A 7,889-nucleotide genomic window follows, 5' to 3' on the forward strand; every position below is an offset into this window, starting at 1 on the left:
TTAGGAGGGGTAAAATTGAAAGAGCACATAATTGAATGCGTCGTTTGGTAAATACCAAAGTAGTATGTTCCTTTTGATCAATTTAGAAACCTACGTGCAACCTTTGGTAAATTACCAAAAAAAATTCTCACCAACCTCTTAACAATATATATTTTTAAATAAATCTCAAATGATAAAAAATAATTTACAATTAAGAAAAAATCACAGAAGCGGCTCCGTAAACATGGAGTCGCTTCTTTGAAAACAAGGGAGCTCCTTCAAACTATCCACGTTACAATGGGAGCTCTGAATGTCGAAAGGAGAGTGATAATGTGGCATTATGGGGCCCTTTCTAATGGACACACAATATTGGTGGGTACACTAAGGGGTGGGAACTCTACAAGAGAGCCCTAATGCCACATCAGCACCACCACAAAAGTAAAAGTCTCTACCCATTTTTCCACTATAAAAAAAACCTGTTAACAACTCCTTTATAGGCATCCACAGTCTTAAACCTCTTATGCTCCACCACATCACTGTCACATCAAAAGTTAAAAATCTCTCTCCACTATCATAAACCTTTCCAACAACTTTTTTATTATCCTACTGTTAATTTACTTATTTTTATTTAGATTTTTCAAATATCTTTATTTATAATTTCATTTACTAAATATAATATTAATTAATATTTTAATTTACAATTTATAATTATATTTGTATTTTAAATTTTATACATTTAATTATGTAAAAATAATAATTAAAAAAATAAACAAATACTTAACAAAAATATAAATAAACAAAATTAAAAAGAACATTAAATAGGGCAGCAGACCCTTGTTGCCTGCTGCCCTCATATGCACGTCAAGAGGGAGAGCATAAACCCTCTTTGCAATTTTTTTTAAAAAAGTATAAAGCAGTCTCAAGATTTTGGGACTAATTTATAGAAAAAATTATAAACCCCACCCATATAGTAGGGGTTTATAATGAAGAGTCTATAGCATAAATCCCATGCTATAAACCCTCATTACAAGTGCCCTAAGTCTAATATGTTTTCATTATATTTTACCTTATATATAATTAAAAACCCCTCCACCACACATCTCTCCCCTAATTATAAAACCTCTCCATTATCAAATTTAAATTAAAAAAAATCATTTTAATAAATAAAAGGAAGGAGCGACTATGTCTCCTTGCCGAAGGTAAATGAGCTCCCTCCCACTATGGGAGGGAGCTCCCTCACTTACGACACATCAACAATGGGATCTCGGAAGGAGCTCCCATTATGGAAGCTCTAACCATTGCTTCCTCTAGGATCATACCATAAACTCTTCCGTTATTATTGGAATAAAAGGTGATATCGCTTATTTCACTTAGCATAGTATCGTTGGTATAGGCAAGTAAAGCATGTGGACATTTTACTCTAGTGGACCCTTTACATGAGGAGGTCAAGTACCCATGAGATATTTTGCACTCACTTGGAATTGACTTCAAGACCTATCACTACAACAAAAACATTAAAAGACAACGGTTAAAAACCGTTGTCATAGGCCCTTTAAACCCGTTGTAACTGACACTGTTGTTAAATGTGCGGTAAAAGACAACGGTTTAAAACCGTTGTCTTTGACCACATTAGACAACAGTCATGCAACGGATTTAAAGTGTTGTCTTTTAATACCAAAGACAACAGTTCTGCAACAGTATAGAACCGTTGTAATTGCCAGTTTTGCAAAAATTTGATCGCAGATATGCTTTTGATAACAAATACACTGTTGTCTTTCTTCAAAATTTAGTTTAAAATCATTGTCTTTGAATACTTTTCACAACGGTTAAAAAATCGTTGTCTATGTTGATTAGAAAATGCATCGCGAATAGATAAAACATTATAATTCTTTTGCACACAAACTAATACAACATATATACATTCACAAAAACTGTTTCAACATATATACATTCAGTTGTCTTTTATACATCTTGTCTCAATCAAAAACTGGTACAACATATATGTACATTCACTTAAATTTATAAACTTCTACAATTACTACAAGCTATCCAAACATGACCACAAGTAGTTTATCAGACCATAACCACAAAAGATAAGACCATAAAATTAAGTTTATCAGACCACAACAATCTTCATGTACTGGTTCATTTTCTGCATACAGAATTTCATAGACTTAGCTTGCAAACCCAGCTTTCTCCCTTTTCTGAAAATAAAATATAGTTAAAGCCATAGAAAAAAGTATAAACATGCATGTATAAACTGATAATCATTGCAAACTGATAATTGAAACGAATAAATCTAATAAACCACTACAAACTAAATTGATAATTGAAACAAACAAGCTCCAAAAGTAGAAAACTTATCAACATGTATAAATAATTATAAACTTCTTGCAGCTTTGCATCTTTTGTACAGTAGAAACCAAATTGTGAAGTACGTACATAAATCTGGACCTTTCTGAAATGTTTAAGTAAAAGAATGGCCAAATAAGCACGAGAAACGTTGCCGCTTCACATTTTCATGAGTAGTCAAGCAAGTGAGCATGAAAAAAGTTGATGAATATATAAACTTGACATTATATCTTAAACCATGTATTATGTGAAAGCAGCTAGAATAGCTAATAGCCAAGATGTAACAGAAAGAAGGAATCATAGAGGAAGTCATGTACCTTATGTCTCAACATTACAGCAGCAACACTCTAGTAAGATCTCAAAGCTTGAGGATGTGCAGTTTGCATAAAAACCACAAAGCAGTATACTGAGCAACTACCTTTTTCATCAGTATTTAAGTCGCATGCACCCTTTTTGAACATTGCTTTAAGTTTCTGTATGCATTCAACATTTGAAGAATTTTTTTCAATCAATATATAAGAATTGGCAACCACTGTTATAGGCTTGCATATAGCAAAATGAATAAAGCTCAATGGAGTGAATAGCTTCATGTAGCTGAAACCAAAAAATTGGGACAAGCATAGCTTAATGGAGATGATGTAAGAATTGGCAACAAGTTAATTCCAATAAACTGACCAGTCCTGCCCCAACATGATCACGAATGAAAGTTGCATCGATGTATCGCTCTTCCTCTATAGCTCTCTGTGGCAACAAGAGTGCTTAGAATATAAATTAAATACAATAAGTGTATAAGACAAGTTTCATACATTCATAATAGTCAATGTTGCTCCAACAATATCCTTTTTGTAGCACCAGTTATGGCCAACTTCAGCTTTGCAGCTTCTCCATAATCCTCTCTTAAAATAGCCTCATTCAATTGTGACTGAAATAAGGCCATCACATAGCATGAAACTATCAGCAAAACTAAAGCCACAGTAGTATGAACAAAATTGTACACTAGAACATAATAAACTTGACTCAAGTGGTGATTTGAAAACAAAGAAGCATGCACCAATTGCCAAGTAGCACAGTAAGGGAACAAGCCCCTTCAAGTAATGTGAAGTTACATCCTGTAAAAGTACCATTAGTTGAGTCTTGCAGGAAGAATTTTGGTTGAATCCTAGCATTTCAAAATAACTGAAAAACAACAACAGAAGTTAGTGTAACTAACAAGCATACCCCAATGAGTTACCTGTAACGTGAATGCTATTACTAGTATTGCCATGATCAATGAGCCAGTTTCTAACAGATTAAGATCAAGATCCATCTTGATTCCCGTTATCCAAGCCACCATAACACATAATGGAAACTTAAAAGGGCAAATTAGTACATTGTAAGCTATTCTTTAACATATACACAACATTTCATTTCAAAGCTACATCAAATTAAATCCTTACAACAAACATGGAGATCTGGGTTGCTGAACCAAGGGAAACACCAAGAGTAATATCCTGTGTGAGTTCAACAAGAAAAAATAATTATCACCATGAGAACAATATTCGTGTTTGACATTTGTTTTCCTTTATTCTTTGATTTGGGTGGATAAGCTAATTCATACGAGCAATGCAAATGTAAGTAATAGAAATGCATTTAGCAGCATCACAAATATGGAAACAATTTGATATGAAATATTATGTTTTAAGAAATTTATACTGACATATTTGCCTTGTGTTGCTCAACAAGTTATGCACCTTCATGCATCAATATCAGAAACAGTATGATCTCACACATAATGCCCAAATGTTCTTGTGAGTCCAGCTATGTGTATCTATTATGAGAAAATATACAAAGACCAAGTCATTTAAAGTTTAGTGTTCCAAAAGAAATAAACACGTCGAGTTAGTATAATTTAACCGTTAGCAAGCTCATGATAACATGCACATCAACAACAAAAGAGTCATGAATTAGAATTGCATACATATTACTAAAACAATTTTATAAGATAAATTGTCTACATATTGTGATTGCTAACACAAAATGCAGATCATGTGTCGGTAAGTGTTTAAGTACCAATCACAACGCAAGCATCAGGCAATAAGATCCATCGAACCACCAAACACAAGACGGTTAAGTGGACCAAACACAAGACGGTTAAGTGGTTACCCATAAATTGGTTTGATACTCCATGGAGAATGAGCAACAGAAACTAGAAACTGTGATGAAGACGGCGATAACTTCAGTATGTCTTTCATCTGGTAAGAAATTGCAGTCCACACAAAGGATCTGAAACCCTGCCAAAGTATATAAAAATGACGATCGAAATTACGTCTTTTATAGAGAAACAAGATCAATGAAAACTACCAAAAAGGCAGGTACAAGAATGAATCGACAAAGAAGCCCTACTCTACAAGGTCGGAAATAAGAGCCAAAGGAAGGGAACCTGAGTGAAGTAGACCAAAGTGACGAGCCAAAGGAAGAAAGCTCCGAAGGAGGCCCGCATCCGCGTCGCCCAGGAAATCCACATCTCGATCTGCCGTACGGTGCTCAACTAACGCAGCCCTGAAAACTGGGGGGCGAACAAATCAAGAATGCACTCGACGGCGAGATGACCGGGAAGATTTGCTCCGGAGATTTGGTTTTCCCCTTGGGGATTGGCTTCGGTTCGTCCCCTCTTCATCCCCCTCACCCAAACTCCTCCACAACGATGACGAGTTCATGTTCGGAGATCTCAACGACAACATCCTCATCAAGAAGCAGGTAAGATGAAACCCTAATGAGTAAGCAGAGGAAAGAGGTGAAGGGAGACATTAACCTGATGACACTTCCACCAGACAAAAGAGAGAGCATCGACCATGCCCTAGACGCAGTCAAGTTAGCAAACAAGGTTTGGCGAGTTCTCGTCATTGGCGCATGTTCTGGTGAACAAACTCATCACCTTCCTCCACCTCCTCTCCACTTAAAAATTTGTGGAGAGGGGTTCGCCAGAGAGGGGTTGAATGAAGATGCTTAGGTTTTCGGCAGCAGGAGCGTGAAGAGATCGTATGGAGAGAGGGAAATAAAAACGGATAAGAAGGGTTCAGGAAGGCTAAGGCGGAAAACACGGCGCCAAAAATTTTTCACAGAGAGGGAAAAACACCGAAAGAATAAAGTAAAAGACAACGGTTTACAAAACTGTTGTCGTATCGCCTAAAAAAGTGCTTAAAGACAACGGTTTTAGATAACCGTTGTAAAATGCGTTGTTGATTTAAAAAAATATTGCTCAACGACAACGGTTTTCACAAAACCGTTGTCTTTTGTATTTTATGGGAGCTCAAAGACAACGGTTTTATCTAAAACCGTTGTCTTTTACCAAATTTACAACAGTTTCTTCTAAAACCGTTGTCTTTGTGGTGTTGTTGTTTAACATTTTTGTTGTAGTGTATTAGAGAAAATATTCATGCAAGTATTAACTGCGCCAACCCGTAGAGGCAACTCCTTCAGTATTATTAATAACATATTGGAATGTTAATATATATCACCTTTTCCAAAGGTAGGATTCACATGTCACATACTTATTATATTAATACCTCCATTTTATTAATACACTTGTATTCATTTTAACATTCACTCATTATTTATGAGTCTCATCAATTTTTATTTTTATATTAAATAAATAAATAAATTTTTTATTTTATTCTTGCTCATTAATTGCGTTTAAAGAATTGAATGCTTAGGATTTAATATTTAGAATTTAGAGTTTAAGATCTACAATTTAGGATTTATGATTTTAGAATTTAGATGTATATGTAGGTGTTATAATATTATCCATATTAATTGTCATACTATTTGGATATTTTAACACTCATACATTAACACGAACATGGGTGCTTTAATAAATTGAATATTTAGTCCCACAACAAAAAAAAGTAGCTAATAGCGATGGCGTTGGTGACGGCCATTAAAATTCTATCACTAAGTAGCAACAGAAATGTAAATGTTTGTCACAATTAGTGACGGACTAAATGTCATGTACATTTAGCCGTCGGGCGTTAAATGCCAATTTTTTGTTATCAGTTTAGCGATAGATGGATGATTGTCGCTATTAGAGATGAATTATTTTAGAATTCGTTGCTATCAGCAATGGAATATACATTAATCCATCACTGATAGTGATGGATTATTTAATTATCCATCGCTATTAGCGACAGATAATTAAATAATCTATCATTGTTTAATTATCTATCACTAACCTTTCTATTTAGCCCGGAGATCTATAATTTTTTTGTGGACATATTTACATGTAACTCGTAGCGACAAATATTCATTAATCTGTTGTTATCAGTTTAGCGATAGATGGATGATTGTCGCTATTAGAGACGAATTATTTTAGAATTCGTTGCTATCAGCGATGGAATATATATTAATCCATCACTGATAGTGATGGATTATTTAATTATCCGTCGCTATTAGCAACAGAAAATTAAATAATCTATCATTGTTTAATTATCTGTCACTAACCTTTCTATTTAACTCGGAGATCTATAATTTTTTTGTGGACATATTTACGTGTAACTCGTAGCGACAAATATTCATTAATCGGTCGCTAATAGAGATTTTTTTTAATTATCCATAGCTATTAATTTTTTTTAATTATTCATCGCTAATAGCGAAGGATTATTTAATTATCTGTCATTAATAGCGACGAATTATTGATTTCCATCATCCTTGCATGTTACCAACTGGAAAATCTAAACCTTAGCAATTTGCATTGGATTTAGAGATGGATTATATTCCGTCGTTATATTTGGGATATTAGGCCTCGTGCACCCGATCTCTTCCCTATGCAAACTGTCCTCCCTACTTTGGCAATTTCTTCCCTACTCCGGCAATTGACTTCTCCTCCTCCATCTTATCCTCCTCCGGCGTTCAGATACTCCGCTTCTCCTCCTTGTTCTCCTCCTCTGGCACTGCACTAGCCGAGCAGTGCTAGCTACGACCGGCTTTGGTCGAGCAGTGTCAGACGCAGCCGGTAAAGTAAGGCCATGACCGCCAGTGCTCAGTCGCAGCAGCCACTGCTCGGTCGCGACCGGAAGAGTAGGATCGGGCCGCCACTACTCGATCATGGTCGGTAAAGCAACGTCATGACCGACATGGTAAGGTTACAGTCAGTAGAGTAGGGTTGCAACCTGCACTGATCGGGCACAATCTGCATTGCTTGTCCACCGCTACCACTACTCGACCTCGTCGGCGCTACTCGATTGTGATGGGCACTGATTGGGTGTGACCGACACTAATAGGGTGCGGCTAGCATTGATCGGGCACACATAGTGGTGTGTGGTAAATCCACAAGTGCACAAAAGTATCGTAAAGTAATAACAAGATCAAATCAATAGGGTATGATGATTGAGTACTAGCCTACCAATCAAACCTAACAGTCTAAACCAAATCAGAAGTATTGCTTGTCACGAATGCGAATCAAAATCTAAATATGAAAGGGAAGCAAAAGGATAAGGGAGTGAAGGAAATAAGAGAGATCATAATAGAAATGCAGAGTGTGATCCAGAAAAGAAGATAGTGTGTGATAAGAGCAGGAAGAGAGA

General features: G+C 35.7%; 1 long non-coding RNA gene across 1 annotated transcript; it reads right to left on the reverse strand.

The window, feature by feature from the left end:
• Positions 1-3,771: 3,771 nt before the first annotated feature.
• LOC122010948 lies at positions 3,772-4,544 on the reverse strand. The gene is made up of 3 exons (XR_006119915.1): positions 4,474-4,544; positions 4,028-4,138; positions 3,772-3,821 (listed from the first exon to the last, which is right to left on the reverse strand). It is a non-coding gene; the product is annotated as an uncharacterized LOC122010948 (long non-coding RNA).
• Between the last annotated feature and the right edge of the window lie 3,345 nt (positions 4,545-7,889).

This window comes from Zingiber officinale, chromosome 1A (assembly GCF_018446385.1).
Source record: "Zingiber officinale cultivar Zhangliang chromosome 1A, Zo_v1.1, whole genome shotgun sequence".
Taxonomy (NCBI): domain Eukaryota; kingdom Viridiplantae; phylum Streptophyta; class Magnoliopsida; order Zingiberales; family Zingiberaceae; genus Zingiber; species Zingiber officinale.